Source organism: Delphinus delphis, chromosome 1 (assembly GCF_949987515.2).
Source record: "Delphinus delphis chromosome 1, mDelDel1.2, whole genome shotgun sequence".
In the NCBI taxonomy this organism is placed as follows: domain Eukaryota; kingdom Metazoa; phylum Chordata; class Mammalia; order Artiodactyla; family Delphinidae; genus Delphinus; species Delphinus delphis.
In genome coordinates this window covers 169,859,743-169,882,978 of record NC_082683.1, presented here as the reverse complement: position 1 = coordinate 169,882,978, position 23,236 = coordinate 169,859,743, and the positions used below count along the sequence as shown (strand labels likewise).

Below are 23,236 nucleotides of genomic sequence, written 5' to 3'. Positions count from 1 at the left end.
CTAAAAAATAAAAAGTTGAACAGACTGAAAAATCAACAACTCTCCCTGGATCCCTAAGTGGGGGACACAGGGCAAACATCTGTCCCCAAGATTGGAGAGACAGGCAAATAAAGGGAGTCTCAGCTATAGGATCAAAGACTCACTAGCAGAAACTTCCATGGGAACCAATGCTGGGGTAGAAAATCTGAATTATAATTGATATATTGCTGGAAGTTCACTGTGAACAAGTCTGATAATTGAAAACTCCAGGGTAGTGTAGTTATAAGGGGCCCTCACCATTCTGTGAGATTTTCTTCCAGCAGCTTGACCAGGTTCTCACAGTAAATGAACTCAGGGGAAAATCCCCAGGTGCTTCTGGCAGAGGGAGAAGAAAGGAAGCATTTCGAAGTACATCAGAGCACTCTGTTCTTAACGATATCTGCCTCAGGATAAATTACTTAACCAGAGCCTAACGGACCTAGAGAAAGGAAATACTCAACTCCAGCCCCCTCTAGTCACTCTATGCCACCTAAAGGGGAGGTGGGCAGAGGGGACAAAGAGGCATACATGAAGTTCACAGTCCAGAGGCAAAGGCTTACTAAAAGACTGAAAACTAAAGGGAAATAGAAAATAGTAAAACTAACATTTAATAATCATAAGACTATAGAACACTTGCCCTCCCCTCACTCCTCACCAGCACATTGCTAAAAACCTATTTACAGCAGTTCCTCTCATCTGGCACATCATGTCTGGCTTTCAATAAAAAAATTACAAGGCGTACCAGAAGGCAAAAAACACAGTTTGAACAGAAAAAGCAAGCATCAGAACATGACAGAGATGTTGATGTTAGAATCATCAGGCAAGGAATTTAAAATCACAGCATGAAAGAACAGATGGGCAATATAAGCAGAGTGAATGGAAATTCTACAAAAGAACCAAAAAGAAATACTAGAGATCAAAAACACTACCAGAAATGAAGAATGCCTCTGATGAGCTTAGTAGTAGATTGGATAAGGCTCGGGACAGAATCTCTGAGCTAGACGATATATCAATAGAAACCTCAAAAACTGAAAAGGAAAAAGAATGAAGACTGAAAAATTAGAACACACAATCCAAGGACTGTGGAACAACTACAAAAGGTGCAACATATGTATAATGGAAAGGCAACAAGAGGGAGAATGGAATAGAAGAAATATTTGAAACAATAATAATTGAGAATTTCCCCAACTTAATGTCAGACACCAAACCACAGATCCAAGAAACTCAGAAAACACCAAGAAAGATAAATGCCAAAAAACAAACAAAAAACCCCACTATACCTAAGCATATCATTTTCAAACTACAGAAGATCAAAGATAAAGAAAAAAATTCAGAAAGAGAAAACAAAGTTAAAATACACCTAACCTATATAGTAACAAAGAATTATATCTAACTTCTCCTCAGAAAACATGCAAGCAAGAAGAGAATTGTGTGAAGTACTTAAAATGTTGAGAGAAAAAAAACTACCAACCTAGAATTCTGTACTCTGCAAAATTATCTTACAAAAGTGAAGGAGAAATAAAGACTTGTCAGACAAACACAAATTGTGAAAATGTGTCACCAGTAGACCCTACTTGCAAGAAATGTTAAAAGAAGTTTTCTAGAGAAAAGGAAAATAATATACATCAGAAACTTGGATCTACATAAAGGAAGAGTATCAAAGAAGGATAAGTGAAGATAAAACTGTAAAAACTTCCTATCAGTTACAAATGTAAAGGGAAATAGAAAAACTAACATTTAATAAACTGTAATTTAATATTAGAAACTTTGAGAATTATTTTCCTTGTAAAAAATCATTCAGTATCTTGAATAATGCTTGCTTTCTTATTCTGTAAATTTCCATATTGAGCAAGCATCTTTTCTAAGCCTTGAGAATTGTCATACTCCTTTCTAAGTATGGATCAGCCTGCTTCCATCATTTTCATGTTTTTGCTTTCACTGATGTGCAATATCTCTGAGATTCCTTTAATGTAAAGTTTCTGTTGGCATCATTTCCTCTAGGACACCTTTACCTATTCATCACAACCAACGTCCTCATTTATGCTAAATTCACATTCATTAAGTTGCCCTGGCTGCATATATAAAGTATTCCAAATGGTGACAGTGATCAGCTATTTGTTCTCTAAAAAGAAATGTTTAATTGAAATTTCACTCCCCAAACATTCTTTCCTTCCATCTTTGTTGGCCAATTCTTCTTTTTTGAATATTCATATTTATAAAATGTCACATGGATTTATCACTTAAAAAGAGGTTAGACCACTACAAGCTTCTCTGTGAACGAACTGATTAATGGGTGTGCACTGACCAGTCACCAATAGAGTGAAAGAAGCTACATGATTGGTCACTGATCATGATGTGCAACAGTTATATATATAATTTGTAGACTGACAAGCCAGCAGCAAACTTTGTATTTTATGAAATTACTTACAGGTAATATACCATGATAACTAATATTTGAACCATGTTTTTAGAGGATTGGTGTTTAACTAAAACAGACTTGTTATGTACTGGATCAATTAAAGCTAGAAATTTTTTTTAATTAGTGCTTTTAGCATCTAATATACATATAATTTATGGACAAAGCAAAATTTATTCCATAGATTAAGGAACTATCGATGGGAACTGTGTTAAAATTTTAGCATAATTATGTATTTAATAAAAGTAATACTATCCTTTTCATAAAATAAATAAATGAAGTAGAAAATAAAAATCACTGATAATTCAACTGCCAAATGATAAGCTACAATATTTTAATGATTTTTTTCAAAACTTATAAATGTGTATTTTTTTCCTTTTTCTCAAAATTAGGAATACACAAAAACACACATATACACACATATAGCCCATACTATTACATAGTCTCTTATCATTAAATATCATGAATTTTATTGCATTACTTATCATATTATTCATAAAATAACTTAGTCAGTCTGCAACTACAGCAGAAACACTTTGCTTCTTCTAATTTTTTGTTTTTCTTGTGGATATTTCCTTAACAAAATTATAAGTGATAAAGTTGTATCATAAGAGTGTAAATATTTTAAAAGATTTTGTGAAATATGACCACTTTCTTCTAGAAAAATTAAACTTATTTATAATCCCACAAGTAGTATCTGAGAATGTCCATTTTCTTGTGTTCTGCTCAACTAAGTCTATGATTATCTCTTCACTATTTTGATTTTAGAAAAGTATCAATCACTGTTTCAGTATGTATGTTGTTGATTACTAGTAAGGTTTTATATTTTTCATCTAGTTTTGATAAAATATAATATTTTTGTGAGAAAATTGCTCATTTTTATTTTGCATATTCATTTTTTCTTATTGCTTTTAAATATCTTTTCATATATTAGGTACATTTTTCTTTGTCTGTCAAATAGTGAGGATTTAGTTCATAATTTTCAATATATACTTATATTTTATTTTCTTTTTCTACTTTACTTCTACATCATTGGCCAAAAATTTTAGCACCATAGTTAATAAATATGCTATAGTGGTGACCGTGGATGTATTTGTATTATTTCTGACTTTAATGGAAATGTCTTTAATATTACAACTTTTATAATGATGTTGACTATTGATTTTAGGTAGATGATCTTTATCACTTAAAAGGAGAAATCTCTATTCCAAAATAAACAAGGTGACTTTATATAAAAACAAAATATTGTCAATTTTATTAAATGTTCTGAATCAACTGACCTGTTGAACTGAAAAATTATGTTATAGGTTAAGAGGTTAATTAAAATCTATGCTTGCATTCTTAGAATAAACTCAACATCATTAATGGTAAATAATGGTTAAAGTTATGTAGGATTTCTGCATTTATAGTCATAAATTCTATTGCTCCACGTTTTTATACAGACATTAAAATAAATAAAGCCTTAAAACTTTAATAAGGAATAAATATGTATTTGTATTTATCAAGTTAATTTCAATGTCTGAATGAACAAATTTTCATTTTGTACACTAAAACCTATTATAGTTTGTCAAGTTACACTGCATTTAAATTATGATTGATTCTAGATAAGATTTGAAATAAATATGTATATAGCAATAAATATGTACATTCTTACCCTTTTTTTTTTTGGCTATAAAATACTTAATGTGACTTCTGACAGTACCCAACTTTTTCCATAGTCACATACATAAATTAGGAACCAGAAGAGTCAAACCATGTAAAATAAAGTATCAAAAAGTCTCCCCATATGTTCACAATAATAGTCCTTTGTTTTTTTTAATTTACATTTTTTAAAACTATTTTAGACAACAAATGTCATTCCCTTTTTCTATTTTCTGCAATAAATATCTACTATTTCAGAACAGTTTGACATATTTCATAATTATTATTGGAACAAACTCTAGTCAAAAGCATTTTTTCCAGTATTTATTTTGCCCTACTAGTTCATGGCTGAACAATTTATTCCCTTAATCTTTTTAAATGTAGAAAGAAAAAATATAAGAATTTAATTGTCCAATGTGCTGTTCTTTTATGGTATGCTGAAAAAGTTAGCATGAAAATGCATTGAGTCTTTCTACTTAGCTGAGGAGGAAAAGAAAAAAGACAGAGAAGAGAATGAGAATGTAATATTCAGTCAGTTTTCATGTCAGGTAAGGCTGCATTCTAATTATTGATAAAGTATGCATGCTTACATTTTGGCCTATTAAAAAAATCGGTATCATATTTATCTTGGAATGAAGAAGATTGTTTTCTGCAAGATCATTTATAACCCTTTGGGCTGGACAGCTGTCCCTCTTCTCTTCTCTCCCTGCACTCTATTAATACCTTGACCCTGCTCCTATCACTTTGAACTCAAATGATTGGTTTGCTTACATGCATCTTTCAGGAAATGCAAGTTACTGATTTTTATACTCCTGTAGTCATTCTCACAGTAGGAGTTTAATAGACAATTGCTAAGCTGCTAACTGAAAACTCACTTCTAATGATACTTATTTTGAAACAAAGTCATTCTTGAAAAACTTTAGACAGGGGTACAATGGGAACAATTAATAAACAGTAATGTTTATGTAAAGTGTTCACAATTGCATGGTATTTGATGACTTGCAATAAACCACCTAAAAATATAAAATGAAACACATTTTGTAAAAGATATGTAGCATTCAGTAGGGTATTGTCAACTATGGGTCTTTGGCCAAAAAAATTAAAAGTGGGGGAATTGACCTCTTTAAGTTTTCTCTCATCAGCAATAACCATTTGTAAATCAATTTATTTTGTATAGTCAAAGTTAGAAATTAGGCATAGGCTGAAGTCAGACATCTTAGTTCAATTATTGGTACTGCCACTAACTGTGAAAAGCAACATGAACTGCATACTTTCTATGTTCTGGGAACTATATTAAGCATTTAAAATGAATTATTACATTGAATCCTCTAGGCTTTGTATTATATGGTATCCCACATCTGATCTCTCTTCTTGATTTTGCTAGCCCTGTGTTTTTGTATAATTAATTCCATCTCTTTAAGGCTTATTTTTCTCATCTAACATGGGGGGTAATAATTCCTGCCTCTTAGAGATGTTGTAAAGTCCAAGTACTTAGCAGAGTGTCTGTCACATCATAAGCCCTCAGTAAACACTGTCTACTACTTTATTGTTAGATTAGCAATTGAGGATCAAAGAGGATAAGTAATGTGAAAACTACCATTGAACAGTAAGTCCCTGAGTCTACTTTAACTCTGAATCTCAGATTCCTCATCTCTAAAAGGAAGGCAATGTAACACAACACCTTAACTGTTACTGACTCAAAATAATCTGAGGATAAGTGGCAATATTTTAAAAATGATCTACAGCAGACAATAACACAACATTGTAAATCAACTATACTCCAATAAAAATTTTAAAAATAAATAAAAAATGCTCAACACAAAGCCTGGCACATACTACGCTTTCAAAATCTGGAAGTTACAAGATGGAGGAGGAGGAATGAGAAGAACAAGCAGGGTAAAAATCCAACAGAGGTGTTGATCTCAAGTTCAAATGACACCAGCAGTATGTAAGACAGTCCCTATGTAATATATTGTCTACAACCATTGATAGATTTTTGTGATCATAAACGTACTGGTCTGGTTTAGACGATGTAGCCTACAGAGTGGACCAAGGAGCAATTTATGACCAAAATGCATTTCTGGTTTATCATCTGTAGCTACAACTACTGAGGAGGTCCCTAGTAGCCATCTAGGCTAGGATCATTCCTAGTAGCCATCAGACATCACCAGAATATCATTTCTAGTAGCCCTAAGTGTGGATAAGAAGGATAGATGAATACTCACTCTGACCTCCTGGCTTTGGAGAAGAAAAATGGGCTTATTACATTTTCTTCCCCAGGTCAATTAGCCATGCAATTAACCTCATTCCCAAAGGTTTAAAAACTCTATCCCACTGCAAAACCTTGGCCAAATGCAAAATTTTGCTTCAATGCCTGAAGTCTATTTTTTTTACTTCATTTAAAAGTATTCTTATTGACGTCTGTGCTCTCCCAATGATGGTGTTAATATTATTCAAGTTACGCTTTCTTGCATAACTTGGTGGAAGTGATGATATGCAACCTGTGGTCCTGTCACACTGATTACAGAGGCAGTTTGTCTTCAACAAAGCAACTGTCGGCTGTTGGAGTTTGGGATGTTGCCTACATGAATTAGTGGAGTGAATCCAGCAAAAGCATTCCTTTGATATTCTTACGAACGTTTATGCTTTTAGACTGTGATCTAAAAAGATTCCTTTGAGATTTTATCCTTATTGTCAACTTAGAAGCCATTATCAAAAAGCCTTTTTGTAAATGATACTGAACTAAATACTTTATTGATATTCTAAAGATACAGTCCACGCTCCTTTAATGTTTAAAAACAAAGAGGAATTTGCCACTAACCTAATGGGTTGGTTTGGGTCTGACCAAGTAGTTGTTAGGTGGCTAGCCTTCTTTTTATGGACAATAAAAAACCTACAGAAATATTGGTAAGATTTTAGCCTTTTCTAGAGAAAGCAAGCATAGCTATCATTTTTCAACTCTCAAATTTTTTTTGGAAAAAAAAAAATTCTAACACTAGGGTGCAAGAGTTTGTAGAAAGGGCCAGTACAGACAATATTTCTAGGATGGGAGTTTGTCCACAGCTTTCAGGACAGCATATGTGTACATTCCACTGGACCCAACAATTCCACTGGGAATTCAGAAAAGTACATTTTTTTAAACTATTTGAGAAAGATTTTTTTATAATGTGGTCTTTATAATAGGAAAGAAAAGGATACAAGATAAATGTCCAAAAGTAAAGAAATGGCTGAAAAATATCATATATCTTCAAAGAAATATAATGCAACCATTCATAAGGACAAATGTAGATAAGTATTTATAATACAATTTGAACTTAAAAACCAAGTGAAAAGTAGTATGTAGAGTATAAGCCTATTTTCTAGATAAAGGTAGACTCATCTGTGAATATGAATACAGAGATAAAACTTTAAGAAGACAGAGATAGATGACACAGATTTCTTTAGTAGAATATCAATAATAAAATATCTGAAAGGATGTAAACTATTTGCCAAGGTTGTCTAGGGGCCGTAGGGTTACAGATGACTTGCTTTTTATAACATTTCTTTCCACAGTGTGCATTTATTACTAATGTATTAAAAATTGTGTTCAAATAAAATGCAACTGCACGGATGATTACAAGAAAATTATACATTATTTGCATCAGTTGCATGTACCATTTTGCTAAGAAAATTAAAATGTTCTTATTTTAAATTACACACAGATCAATAAGATACTACAGAGGAAATAACTCTCTTTTTGAGTATAATGTAGGCTGAAAGAGTACATGAATTACCAGTAAACAGAATATGATTTTTAAACGATAGAAAATTTTCAGAATGATGAGATTAACATATAGAAGCAAGGATTTTGAGAAATGACAGCTTAAATTTCTGTTTTAAAGTTTGATTTAAAACATACACAACTATGGCACCTTGACACACATTTTGGCCTCTGATATTAAGGATGAAGCTGTGTTTTTATCATTTTATGTGGTTTACAAAGACAGATAACAGAGAAGGAATACTCTGTAGTCTATTTTTTGGTTACAACATTTCATAAAATTGTTACATTTTTCATCTTATAATTCTGTTTCTCACAACTCCTTTACGATAATACAAAGAATATCGTGACAAAATGGAAGAAATAATAATTAAGGGCATGACGAGTAAATGTTTGAATTCTCACAATTATTTCTATCTTTTCCGTTAATGACTTTTAAAGTTTCATTTAAAATCCAGAAATAGTTGTATATCTTATATTCTGGTTCTGAACCAAATGTTTTTCCACCTAACGTTCTCCCAATCTCCAGTTGATCATTTGTCACTTTGGATTATGTTTCAGTTTCTTCTGTACCAACTGGATTCCCCTGATATGTCCCTGGTTGTTCAAATTATAAGGTTAGACACTGGTTATATCAGGGTGAGGACCTTTATCAACTGATTCATTTCATTGCTTTCATTCTGATAGCATCTTAAAGGCTACTAATCAACTCCCCTAAGTTGCAGCCAAATACTTTGACATGTTCAGGTAGACAAGTCACAGAATAATCATTGAATATACAAGACACTGATGACATTTATTTTACTACATTATGTATTAATATTACACAATGACATTTCTCTCTTCTGGACCATTAAACTGGAATAGTGTTCTTTTGTTACTATTACAGACTAGCAAAGACAGTCTTTCAAAGATTATCCACAGGTCCAAAAGCACTTTTATCAACGCTACTCCCATCAGTCTCAATTTTGATCTACTATTGCCAATATTTCAAATCTGATCCAAATTTACAGAAAAAGTACATACAAATAGTCCCATTTTCAAAAATGTAACTATAGCAGCAACACATTTCTTCAGTCACTTATCCAGCAATCTTAAATGCTCATTATGTGTCTTTGAAGGAAGGAAGAAGAAAATGTCCTCTTAGCCAAAAATACATAAGGGCCATGGGAAGATGGGAGGTGGATGGGGTCGTCCCACAAGTTACTAACAGAAGAGTTCAACAGACTCAACCGTCCAACAGACTCAATGCCCTTTGAAAGCTCAAGTTCATAATGATGACCATGAGTCATCAAAAACAACTTGTCTTTAACAGTCACAGGTTAAGAAAACGAGGAAGTGAACAATTTGTTTTTGAATGATTTCAGAAAACAGATTAAAACTTCTTTTAATGTTCATTTTAAAAGATCACATCTGGAAAATTTACAAAGAGTAGTTAATTCCGCAATTCTGGTAAATAAATGAAATAATCCTTTTTTTAAAGTCTAGTGCATACCATACAGGCTAAAATTTTAGAGGTGCAAAGAAGAACTATGGGTACTGACTTATCTCCTTAAGCATGCATAGAGAAAATAGCATTTTGTCTATACTTTTAAAATCACTGCAATTATCATAGAATATTATAATAGTACTTTACTTCTCCGTTGTCCTTGTTAGATTCTGAGCTTCCTTAAGCAGGAACCAGATTTTATTGATCTAATGAATCCCAGCATAATGGCTGGAACTTTGTAACTGCTCAATAAATGCTTACTGGGTGAGGGAATGAACAAATGAATGTATGAATGAGTGAATAAATCAATGAACGGTTGATGCAATGAAAGCTCATTTCTATCAGTGAATTCATTTCTTTCATTCCTGGCTCTAGCAAAAAAAACAGAAGTGAGACAAAATTATTTCCCTTCCTACCCTCAACAGTAAAATGCCCACAGATGTCTTTATCTAGGCAATGCTTCCCATGTACTAAGAATAGCTAAGGCTTACGGTGTCAGGCCTAAGTGCTTCATATACATTTGATGACTAAATCTCTCCAACAACCTATGGAGTAGTAGCTGCTATTACCTCCATTTTACAACTGAGAAAACTGAAGAATAGGAAAGAAATTGAATAAATTTCTAAAATCATCCAGTAGAATGTCAACTAGTATAAACTAGAATGTAAAAATTTCTAAGGGCAGAAAAGTTTGTTGGTTTTTATTCATTACTGTATTTCCAGGGCCTAGAGGAAGCCCTAACACATAGGAGGTATTCAATTTAGATACACAAATGATAGATACATATGTACATACACACATAGGTAGATAGATAGCCCTTGCTCCTAATCCCCATGCTAGACTGTCTCCAGGGATAGAAAATGACCTCTGAGGGAGGGAGGTGTTGAGTGGATTCACTATAGCTAGATGTCCATTCTTACCTCCTTCTGTTCAGTGTCTAAACTGGATGGCAGAGCCCAGGAAACCGAAACTAGGAGTCACCCCACTCCTGGCTGGAAAATTCAGAGGTATGTAGGCAGCCCCTGCCTCTATGGGAAGGGAAACAAGGCAATCTGTTTCAAAGTGAGAGATTATAAACTGCTCACTTTTTAGTCAGTATAGTACTACTTACTGAGCTAAAAGAGCTTATTTGTTACACTATTCCCAAATGGCCTAAATGAATTAGAGATCTTTGGAAGGTCTGTAAATTGCTCCTTTCTCCTCAGTAGAAGCCAGACCAGTATGTTGGAAATTTTGCCTTAAATCTCTAATAATAATAATTGTCCTCAGGCCCTATTCAAGCTTCCTCTTTCCTTCGAATGTAGTGGTAGTTGTAATTCAAATGATGCCATTTCATGTAATTTCTTTTGTCTACTAGATAGAGAAATCATCTTTATAAACATAAAAACTTCAGTGTACTCATGTAACTATTTTTTCCAATAGAAGTTTCTCTAGGTATCTCTAACGTTCCAATCATAAAGGTATTGTTACACAAACTTGTTAATTTATCATCATGATAGATTGTGTGGGGTGGGTGTGGAAGCATAGATAAAACTTCCAACTCTGGAGACAATCTAGACAGAAAATGGCTGAATGCTTTGTACACAATAAGTGATCAATATATGTTTGATAAATGCATGAATGTATGGAGGAATGACCTAATAGATTGCTTACATTTATAACATGCTGCAGGATGGTACCTTAGTACGTGCAGTATTTAATTAAATAGTAACATAAAAGGTTTAAAGGTAAATGCAATATTTTACCTGCAGAATTTTACCCGTGGATTACTATGTAATGTTAATTAGCAAATTTAAAACAATTACCATGCTTCACCATTGAAAAGACAGAAATGTTCATGTATTTAGCCTTCAATGATATATTCCTTTCTCAGTAATTATCTTTCCCCTAGTTAGAAATTCTCATATAATTAAAGTGCCCACAGAAAAATTGTACTTACCTGCTTTGTAGGTGCTAAAATTAATAGCATCAATTAAATAACTACTAATACTATTCGACAATACTGATCAGACATTGGTGGCAATACAATGATTGTGAATACTTAATATACAAAGCCTGTCTGGCAATTCAACTATTAATATGTGGTGGCTACTTTTAGAAACTTTCTAATTCATGCAATGCATTGTCTGTACCTCTACAGGCACTGTGCAATGATTAGAAAATCATCCAATAAAACAAATTTTAATAATGTGTGAAACAAAATCTACACTTGCAAAAGTAGACTGTAGGCAGAATTATTCAGACAACTGATTCAGTTCTACACATCGTCTCTGTATAAATATAACTGATAGCCTATGTACTTTTAAGCACAGGGTTTTTTACCATGTGATTTGTGAATACAGACCATCTAACTACGGCTAGTCGTTGAATGAAGCAGAAGCACCTGGATGATGGGCTCCAGAGTTTTATTCATTAATTTTGAATATTGATGGTGTTTGATATTTGATTTTTCCCTTGAGCTTTCTGTTCTTTTTTTCCCCCCTTTCTTTTTATTGTGTGACTTGTTCAGTGCACTAAAAAGACACATGTGAAGATACAACATGTTCCCCCAAGAGTCCATAAGGAGGACTTTAAGATTTGCTCAAGTTTGTGGGTAGTGGCCAAGCCAAAGCAATTCTACTGTGTAATATAATAATTTAACCCTGTTTGTGGGCCAGAAAATATGGCCTGGAGTAAAGAACACATTTGTATAGTATAAACTGCATATTTTGAAAAGAAACTTAATGAAAAAGAAATGGATTATATTAAAAATGTTCTTTACATGCAACTGTTCCAAATAATATACATAATACAAAATATGGATTCATATATTAAGAAGCATGATCCATTATCTCTGTCGTTTAGTTTAATGAGTAGACATAAAAATACATTTGAGTTACTATTTGGATATAAAGCCAACTTACATTCCAAATTTTATCCAGTGCTAGACATGAGTACTACATTAGTAAATTAAAAATTCTTTTATTAGTATAGTTGCGTTTAATTTTTCCTTTTAAGATTTAAAATGTCAACAATATTTGTTGACAAACTGTCAGCCTGAATCACTTGTTTGTATTAAAGTCATCTCCATTTATTATAGTAATTAGTGTCTTCCAGGGAATCTTTTTTGAATTTCATAAATGAAAGTCCGTCAGTATTTTCAAATACTTGCACCTATAATCAAGATTTTATGGTTGTACTCTAGCATAAGGCTCTACATATAGAAGGCATTTCATAAATATTTGTTAAATGAAGAGAGCAAATGATGAAGCTTCACTTTAGAACAATAAGGGTAGACAGTAATCATTAATTTTGTAATGGTTATTCCATGCTGAAGAGAGTAGCATCACCTCCACTGTCTTTACCGATAGGATGAATACTTAACGTAGATAATATGTTCCTAATAGATTAATAAATCAAATTATTATATTTTAGGAAAATTATGTTGAGATATTTAAGACATGCAAAATTTATAAAAACAGCAAATTGTGTTCCTTATTCACCACCTGATGAAAATAAAATAAAATGCTGTATACATTCCACCCTACCAATAACATCTGAAATTAGTAATATTCATTCACAAGTATTTCTTGATACTTATACTTTATATTTTTGTATTACTTGTAACATAGTATTGTTCTACATGGTTTTAATTTTACATAAATGGTATGTTGTATGTATTATTCTAAAACAAGCTTTTTGCACTCCATTGTTTGAGAAGTCTAATGTTAACACAATACCTATATTCATTCATATCCACTGCTGTATTTCCTTTAAATATTTGCAAATTGTTTTTCCACAGTGGTGGCACCTTCCCATCAGTGGCGTATCAGTGCTCAGTACGTAATTCACATCTTTGTCAGCATCTGAAATTTTCAGATTTTTTCATCTTTACCAACCTCATGGGTATAAACCGTTATCTCATAGTTTTGGTTACTTTATCAATAACCAGTAAAGGTTCAGATGTTTTCATATGTAGATTGACCATTTAAGTTGCCACTTCTGGCCTCTTCTGTGAATTACCCATTCGTTATTTTGGTAAGTTTTTCAATTAGTTTGTATGATTTAAAAGTTCCCTTTGCTATATGCATTGTGTTGCCAATATCATCTGCTAGTCTGTAGTTTTTCTTTCTTTTCTTAAAAAGGTAGCTTTTGATGATTAGAAGTTTCTAATTTTAACATAGCCACGTTTACCAATTTCTTCCTTTGTTAGTTTGTGCTTCATGTGCCCAAAAGTCCAAGGGAAAAATGTTATTTATCTTCATAATAAGACATTATTGCGAAGGGCAAGACCCTGCCACTATCTTCCCCAAATTTATTTCCACTGTTTTCACTCCTCTAATCATCTTTATGTTAGAATAAGTTTGTCAAGTCACAGAAAAAAAATCTGTTGTAATATTTTGATTAGAATTAAACTGAATTTATATTATGATTGGGGAGAATTGACATCTGTTATATTAAATCTTCCTCTACATGAGCATGGTGTGGTTCTCCAATAATTTAGGTCTTTTAAATATTTTTCAATAATGTTTCCACCATACACATCATTTGGTAGGTTTTGCTTTGGATATTCCTATTCGTCTGATCCACCAAAATATGTACTCCTATATACACGTATAAAATATCCTCCCACAGTTGGAACCAAGTGGTCTGAGAGCACACATTGTATGCTTTCTTTTAAGTTTGTTCAGGTGCGTTTTATGGCCCAGAATGTGGTTAATCTAGTGAATGTTCCAAGTGAGCTTGAGAAGAATGCATATTCTGCAATTGTTGGACAAAGTAATCTACAGGTGTTCAATTATATATCCAGTTGATTGAAAGTGTTGTTGAATTCAACTATGCCCTTACAGATTTTCTGCCTACTGGATCTGCCCATTTCTGAGAGAGGGGTGCTGAAGACTCTAACTATGACAGTGACTGCATCTATTTGTACTTCCTCTTCTATCAGTTTCTGCCTTGTGTACTTTGATGCTCTGTTGTTAGGCACAAGCACATTAATGATTGTTATGTCTCCTTGTAGATTTGACCCTTTTACCACTATGTAATACCCCATCTTATCACTAATAATTTTCCTTACTCTTAACTGTGCTCTGTCTGAAATTAATATTTCAGTATTTACTCTAGTGTTCGTTTGATTAGTGTTAACATGATATATCTTTCTCCATTTCTTTACTTTTAATCTATATGTGTCTTTATATTTAATGTGGGTTTCTTGTAGACAATGTATAGTTGTGTCATGTTTTTGATCCTCTCTGACAAACTCTTTTAATTGATGTTTAGGCCATTGATGTTTAAAGTAATTACTGACATATTTGGAGTAATGCCTACTGTATCTGTTACTCTTTTCTATTCATTGCCCTCATTCTTTGATTCTATTTTTGTCTTCCACTCTTTCTGCCTTTTGTTGTTTTAACTGTGCATTTGATGTGATTCCATTTGCTCTCTTTTCTCAGCATATCAATTATCCTTTTCTTTTTTTTTTTTTACTTTTTAAAAAAGTGGATGTCCTAGAGTTTGTAATATGCATTTCCAACTAATTTACAATAATTTACAATTAATCTAAGTCCACTTTCAAATAACACTACACCACTTCATGGGTAGAATAAGTACTTTAACAAAACAAAGCACCCCTGGATCCTCTCTTCTGTCCCTTGTATCACTGTTGCCACTTGATTCACTAATACATAAGCTATAATCATCAAGTATGGAGTTGGCCAAAAAGTTCATCCAGGTTTTCCATCTTACTGAAAAATCCGAACGAACTTTTTGGCCAACCCAACATATCGTGCAATTATTTTGAACAAATTTTTATCTTTTAGATCAATTAAAATAAGAAAAACAAATGTTTTATTTTATCTTCACTTATTTCATCTCTAAGTCACTTCCTTTCTTTATGTAGATCCAAGCTTCTGATCTATATCATTCTCCTTCTCTCTGAAGAACTTCTTTGTTCTCTGAAGAACTCTCTGAAGAATTTCTTGCAAACAAGTCTACTGACAACAAATTCCCTCAACTTTGTTTGAGAAAGTTTTCACTTCTCCTTCACTTTCGAAGGATAATTTTGCAAGTTACAGAATTCTAGGTTGGTGGGTTGTGTCTCTCAACACTTGAAATATTTAATTTTCCTTGTGTGCATGGTTTCTGAGACGTCAGAAGTAATTCTTATCTTTATTCCTCTATAGGTTAGGTGTGTTTTTTTTTTCTGGTTTCTTTTCAGATTTTTTCTTTATCTTTTATTTCCTGTGGTTTGAATATGATATACCTGGGTGTAAATTTTTGGAATTTATTTTGCTTGGTGTTCTCAGGCTTTTGGGATTAGTGGTTTGGTGTCTGACATTCATTTGGGAAATTCTCAGTCATTATTGCTTCTTCTTTTCCATTTCTTTCTTCTCTTTCTAGTATTTCCATTATGCATATATTATATCTTTTGTAACTGTCCCACAGTTCTTAGATATTCTTCTTTTTTTAAAATAATTTTTCTCTTTGCTATTCAGTTTTGGAAGTTTCTATTGACATATTCTCAAGCTCAGAGATTCTTTCTTCAGCCGTGTCCAGTCTGCTAATGAATCCATCAAAGACATCCTTCATTCCTGTTATAGTGTTTTTGATCTCTACCATCTCTTTTTTTTTTTTAGAATTTCCATCTTTCTGCTTACATTACCCATCTGTTCTTGTGTATTATATCATTTTCCCATTAGAACCTGTAGCATATTAATTATAGTTGTTTTAACTTCCCAATCTGATAATTCCAACATTTCTACTATATCTGAATCTGGATCTGAAGTTTGCTCTGTCTCTTTAAACTTTACTTTTGGTCTTTTAGTATGCCTTTTAATTTTTTTTTGAAAACTGTACATTATGTACTGGATTAAAGGAACTCCATAAAAATATGCCTTTAGTGATGTGGTCTAAGGTGTGGGGTGTGGAGAAGTGTTCAATAGCCCTATAATTAGGTCTCAGGCTTTTAATGAGTGTGTAACAATCCCTCAGTCTGACCCCTTAGACACAGCAGGATGACTAGAGGGGGCTGGAGTCGAATATTTTCCTTTCCCTTAATTGTATTTTAATGTCCATTTTAGGAGTATCTTGCTATTTCATACACTCCACCATCTATAATGTTATTATTAATAGAGTTTACATTTATTATTAAATATATCATTATTAAACAATATTATTATTTAATATAGCTTATATATATTTACTGGTTCACTTGCTTATAATTCCTTCTTGCACATCAGGCCTTTTTTTCTGAAATCATTGTATTTCTTTATGAAGTATAGCCTTTAAAAATTCTTTTAGTGAATCTACTGGTGGTAAAGTTGATAAATTTTTGTTAGACAAAAATGTATTTTTTCTCCCTTGTTGTTAATTGATAGTTTAGCTACAAATACAATTCTAGGTTTGTTGGTTACTTTCTCTTTGGAATTCAGAGGTATTGCACTATTCCACTGTCTTCTGGCTTCTATTGTGGATTGAGATATCCAATGTCACAGTTTCTTATAAATTCAGATCTATAAATAATTTATCTTTCTCTCTGGTTACTTTTTAGTATCCACTCTTGGTCTCTGATGATCATCAGATTCATTATATCTTACCTATGTATTTTTTTCATAGTCTACTTAGGATTCAGAAGGATCATGCCATTCCTCAGCTTTGGACAATTATTTACCCTTATCCCCTTAAATATCATATTTCTTCATTTGTATATGTTCATCATCTCTATTTACTTCTTCTATAAAGCTGTCTCAATCTATCCCCTTGATCCTAACCTCTTTTTCACATTTTAAACTTGCATTTTAAAGACATGTATGTATATACCTATCTCAGGGAAACAAGTATAAGTGTTTTTCAAAGATTAATAATATCATCCACGTGTCAGATAGGAAATGAAATTCTTGACCTTGACTCACTAAATGTACCTCTAATGGAGATTCTATAATACTAACTGCCAGAATGCTAGTTACGTGAAAATGAATTAATTCATTAGTGTTACAAAACTATCGTATAAAATGAAATACATTTACAGTAAAAAATTTCTGTGAGCAAAAAGAAAACATAAGAAGTCATAAAGCTTGATGTGTAATAAAAATATGACAGAAGTTAGTCATGATGACTCATACTTCTGGACTTCAGTGCTCTAAAGGAATACACTCTCTCAAATAACAGGAAATATTCATTTACATAAAAAGCAATGTAGAGTGTGACGCTGGCACCATTCAAATTATTGAATGGTAGGAAAGTTTATTATATAAAATGCTTTAAGCTGGCTCTGCTATTTATAATACTAACAAAAACGCATACTGATGGTGCGATTTTAGTTAAAATTCATAAAATCCATGATTAATGTTATCAAAGGGTCACAAATCAGAGCCACAGAATAAAGGAAGTATTCATGGTTCCTAATAAATTGCTCTGTGAATGCTTGACCACCCCTGCAGACAATGATGTCACACGATGATGAAAGACTAGTTAAGTAGCCAACAAAGTGCGCGTGCTTGGCAGAGGCAGTGGTCAGCGCATCATTTTTGGCCCAGAGCCCTTGAAAGGTGCATGCAGCTATTAAAAGAAAATGAAAAATTCTAAGGATGCAAGTTTCAATGGATAACACTTTTCTTAAAGCTAGATTCTATCAATACTTGAACTCTTAGACCAGGTAAAGAAAGTGCCAGACAGGAGGAGAAAAGAAGTAAGACCTATATTGTAGCTATGCCACCATGTTAGTTGACGTAGGCTAGTTAGTTCCATACACAAGCTTCCAATTCCTAGGTTGTATTCTGCCATGATCTTAACACATATTTTTTGATAGTTATAATGGACTTCCTGAGCAGGTGGACCAGAGGTACTTTATTACAATAAAGCTAATAATATGACTAGTTAGGAAATGATCTATAAAGTACAAAGGAGTTGTCGGGATGGGATGTAGAAGCTGTCAATGACAAATTGGCCCTTGCCATGGGCACTGGCCATCTACCTCCACAAGGATTAAATTATGTGCTGCTGCAGCTGCTGACTTTCAACACTCCCTGAAAGGAGTTCAGGTGGAGAGCAGCAATGAGGCACTCTGTGCTCTGGGAAAAATGGGTAGAACAGGTCTTCAGATAGATATTTTCAGGAGCCAATTTTACGAGCCCAATTCTTGTATCTCCTCATATCTAGAAAAGCACTAAAATCTTTCCTGGTGACGTCTGCTCCTCGTGACTAGCAGAGACCTTCTGCAAAACAATATGTGCTCGACCGCATGTACTCCCCCTTCACCAAAATCACATATATACTGACCTACCTGCCTACCTCTTTGGAGCAGTTTCTCAGAGCTATCTGGGATGCTGTCTCCTGGGCTACAGTCCTCATTTTGCCTCAAATAAAACTTAACTCACAACTCTCATGTTGTGCATTTTTTAGGTCGACAAAGCCTATGTACCAAAATAACACATATTGAATAACTCCATGATATGAAATTTTAGAACAGGCAAAATTAACCTACAGTGACATTGAACAGATTGGTGGTTTCCTAGGATTGAGATTTGGGAGGAGACATTGACTACGAAGGAACACAAAAGAGTGGGGAGACGAAAACATTCTATATCTTGATCATGGTGGTTATTACATGAGGGGATACATTTGCCAAAACTCATCAAACTATACATTTTTTTTTTTTTTTTTTTTTTGCGGTACGCGGGCCTCTCACTGTTGTGGCCTCTCCCGTTGCGGAGCACAGGCTCCGGACGTGCAGGCTCAGCGGCCATGGCTCACGGGCCCAGCCGCTCCGCGGCATGTGGGATCTTCCCGGACCGGGGCACGAACCCGTGTCCCCTGCAACGGCAGGCGGACTCTCAACTGCTGCGCCACCAGGGAAGCCCCAAACTATATATTTTTAAATGGGTATACTCTATTGTACGCAAATTATACTTCAAGAAAGTTGATTTAAAAAGGAAAAACAGTAGTTCTGCAAGATGTTCCCATGAGTCATATTTGGTAAAGGGGACAAGAAATCTCTTTGTGTTATTTCTTACACTAGCATATGAATTTACAATTATCTCAAAAAATTATTGATGTTAAAAATACATAAATGAAAATAATTATCCAAATAAAATAAAATTACTCATTTTAAAACAGTATCAACAATCATATGATCCATGCAAGTTCAATGCCATGTAATCCTGAAATCTACTTTAAAACATTCAACTCTGCTCAAAAGTTTTTGAATAGCGTCCAGTCTGTTGGGATTTGTTTTTCTATAGATTAATCCTAAAATGGATCAGTAAATTAATTACTCACTGCTTCAGTCATTTGGAGGGAAGAAATGTAGCAGTACGCAAAAATTATTCTCTATTAATGAACTATGCCATTCTAATTTATTGCATACATAATACATGAAAGTCAAAGCCTTAAAATTGCCAATACCATACCAAAATATGTCAGTTCCCAGTCCAACAGCACTGAGCAGAGTCAGTCAGTCTCCCGAAGATAAATGCTTTAGGTTTCACAAAACGTTTAAGAAAAAGTAAGTGTGCCTTTAAGTTCATCTTAGAATCAGTGGTGTTTTTGGTAATAGATTTTCTTGAGTTGTTTTTGGTTATTTGTTAGTTTTATAATTTTATGAATGCACAAAATAAATAGGAGCTAATAGACTGCCAATCCAGCTATAGATTGGCATAGACTGCCAATCCAGCTATACCCAAAATAAATAATCATGTATTCTGGCTACTAGTGTAAGTCTCAATTAGTGAGTTCTGTTTTTTAGGGTTCAGAAGTTTAAAAGTGTCTGAAGACAGGTAGTTAACATGAATGAGGTCACCAAGATATAAAGCTAAGGACAGTCGTAAATTTAGCAGCAACTGAACAGTGATAATGCTCTGAAGATGGTAATTGCTACCCTGAGTTAGCCAACTGTTGCCATGGGGAACATGGGCATAGTATTGGACTACTTTCTAATTAAGAGAATTCAGAGGTGTAACCAAAAAAAAAAAAAGAAAGAAAGAAAAGTGAAAACTTTTGTTGGAAAATAAAGAAAAAACTATTTAAACACTGTTCCCACCTGAGGACCACCAGCTCCTAACATCAACTTTATAAACAACTAAAGAATGTTTCATACAGAAAATTCTCTAGAATGGCTCCACATATGAACTTGCTTCTGAATTCACCATTCCATTCCTTTCCCCCGACTTCATTCATTTTCACTTCCGCTAAAAACACTTTCTCATAGGACTGACAATTGCCCAGAACTGGCATATTCTCAAATCTTACGTTTTCATCTGTTTACCAAATGGCTGTAATATAATTCACAAAAGCCCTGTTTATTGAGTAATATTATTAATGGCTAGCATAATACTGTGAAATTGAAGACATTCTTTTTGGATTATGTCCAGATCTTTAAAAAGAACATTGGTTCCAATAGGATATGAATGGCTTATATACCAAAACTTATTATTTTAAAAAGTGGAACAACGTGAAAAGCATTTGAATAAATATATTTTCAAATTATTTTAAGACAACTTTTTCAGATACCTAAGTCCCACATGTATTAAAATATCTAGAATGATAACAAAAGAGAAGCTCATGCTATGAATGCATTATAAAATCATTTTTTATTTTCAACACATGGTTGAAAATATCATAAGACTGAGAAATCATTCAACTTAACAGTCTATTTATTTTTTCCCTTCAGCTGCATTTGCCAAAACTTTGGTAAGTGAATGATATTTGTTGCTTTTTTATTTATGGCTACAGTCACAAATTATCAAAATATGACAGGAGGAAAATAACAGAAAAGTCAACTTTGAAACTTTTGTTTTCAAAAGGCACTTAGTGTCGAAACAAGAAGCATTAAAACATATTCTCAACCTAAAGTATAGTTAATTATTTCACTAGTTCATAATCCAACAGTCACCACCTGAGACCAAGTCTGAAAATCCCAACTTGACTTCTGAAACCAATCATAAGCTGTGATACATTTAATGGCTCTATTTTTAAGGGGAAGCATGAAATCATGCAAGAATCATAAAATATCATTTAACCATGAGCAGTTAAAGAGAGAGAAAAAGGAAAAAATGGAATGAGGCATGGAGAGGAAGAGAGATGGGGGTGAGGGCAGAGGAGAGGAACTAACTAGTCAAAATAAAGCAAGAGAAGCTCAGATAACAACATATCAAATGAATGTATTAGCCAGTCCTCAGTTTGCATTTACTAGACAGATTCAGATCAAAGTGCCCTATTCAATTCATCCCAGAGCATTTTTTAGTTAGGTAATTAATAGGTTTGGAGAGGAAGGGTGACGTTAATGAAAGAAATCACTGACTGCCAGGAAAGAAGTGTCTATCTTAAAGGATTAAAAGGAGAAGACACTAAGAAAAACCAAATAACTGTCACTTTAAAATCAAGAACAAATCAAAATCCCCAAAATTTAAACACACAATTATGGCTGAATAAAAAGTGAGTCAATCAAGTTAATCCAATTAATTTCCTTTCTGCGACAACATGATAAGCCATACAATGAAACATTAAAATCAATGCTTTTTCAAAAGATTTGTTTTCATGATATACTAATCAAATCAAACTCAAAGCCTCCAGTGTGAGATATCCAAAAACTGTAGAAGATTCCTTTTTTCAGAGGGATTATCAACTAATGGGGAAGACTAAATGTATAAATAAAAAGATCAGCAGTATAAAGCAATGATCTGGAGAAAAAGTTGAAAGGGGCCTCTGAATTAGAACATGAAAGTTTTGGTTTGAGCACACAGAAAGAAAGGTGGCTGTAACCAAATCAAAGACCATGAGTTGAAACTGAAGATCAGCATTACATCCTAAATGTGCCAGAGGAAGCCTGCATTTTAGATCATATTCTTGCCATTGAACTATATGCACTAATGTTGCAGTCAAAAACAAATTAGATTAAGAATCTCAGACGACAGAAATGGAGTTTGCCAAACCTTTTACAGATGGTCTTAAAAGAATAAGATATTCCATGAAATTCTAAAACAAACTACACAGAGAAGTGAAGTGACTAACGAAACAAGTCAGGGAAAGATCTAGGAGGCAAGAAAGCTCACAAGTCATACAGGAGTCCAGAGACAGTGCTATTATTTTAAAAGCTAAAATACACTAACCTATAATCCCATATTTATGTAACCACAGATACAGATACAACCATTCCATACTCTTGTCAATGCAGAATTGCTTTTTAGAATGACAACTACATAGTGTAACTCACTGTATTTACAACTTTACTTTAATATACATATGGCCAAATTACCCTCCAAAATTTTTGTACCAATTGGTAGTTCCGTCAATGATATATAAAAAGTTCACATTCTCACAAACCTAAACGTTACCAGTTTTGAAACTTTTTGCTAATTTGATAGGTTAAAAACAATATTTTATTATAATTTGCAATTTTCTAATTAAAACTGAGGTTGGGTAAACTTTCATATGTTTGTTGAAAATTGTCAGTTCTTCTTTGTAAAATACTTAACATATTTGCTCCTTATTATTATTATTTTTCTAATTATTCTTAAAGTGTTTTTGTGTATTAGAGTTTGTGACATAATAAAATATATTATATTTTTGGGCTCTGGCACACAGCTCCTAAAACTCTTGTAATTTCCTAACTGACAAGAATGATAGGGACATATCTTGTTATAATATTTGGTTTCTGTCCCCAGTTCCTAAAATAGCTCCAGAACAAAAAGGTAAAAGAGCATCTTTTTTTTACTCATAACAAGTCCCTTTCAACCCCACCTGAGTTTATTTTAATGAGGTGATTTTTGGAAACACCCTAAGAACAGGGGCTGGTTGCCAGGGTTAGAGGGTTGGAACTTTCAGCCCCATCTCTGGATCTCCAGGGAGGGACAGGGCCTAGAGGTCAAGTTCAATCACCAACGGCCAATGATTTAATCAATCATGCATAGTGAAGCTTCCATAAGAACTCTGGCTGAAG

At 33.3% G+C, this 23,236-nt stretch overlaps 1 protein-coding gene across 1 annotated transcript in view; it reads right to left on the bottom strand.

Annotated features, from left to right (window-relative positions):
- The window catches only part of USH2A (usherin), a 779,248-nt gene that overhangs the window by 658,968 nt on the left and 97,044 nt on the right, over window positions 1-23,236 (bottom strand). The gene's annotated exons all lie outside the window — the stretch shown is intronic.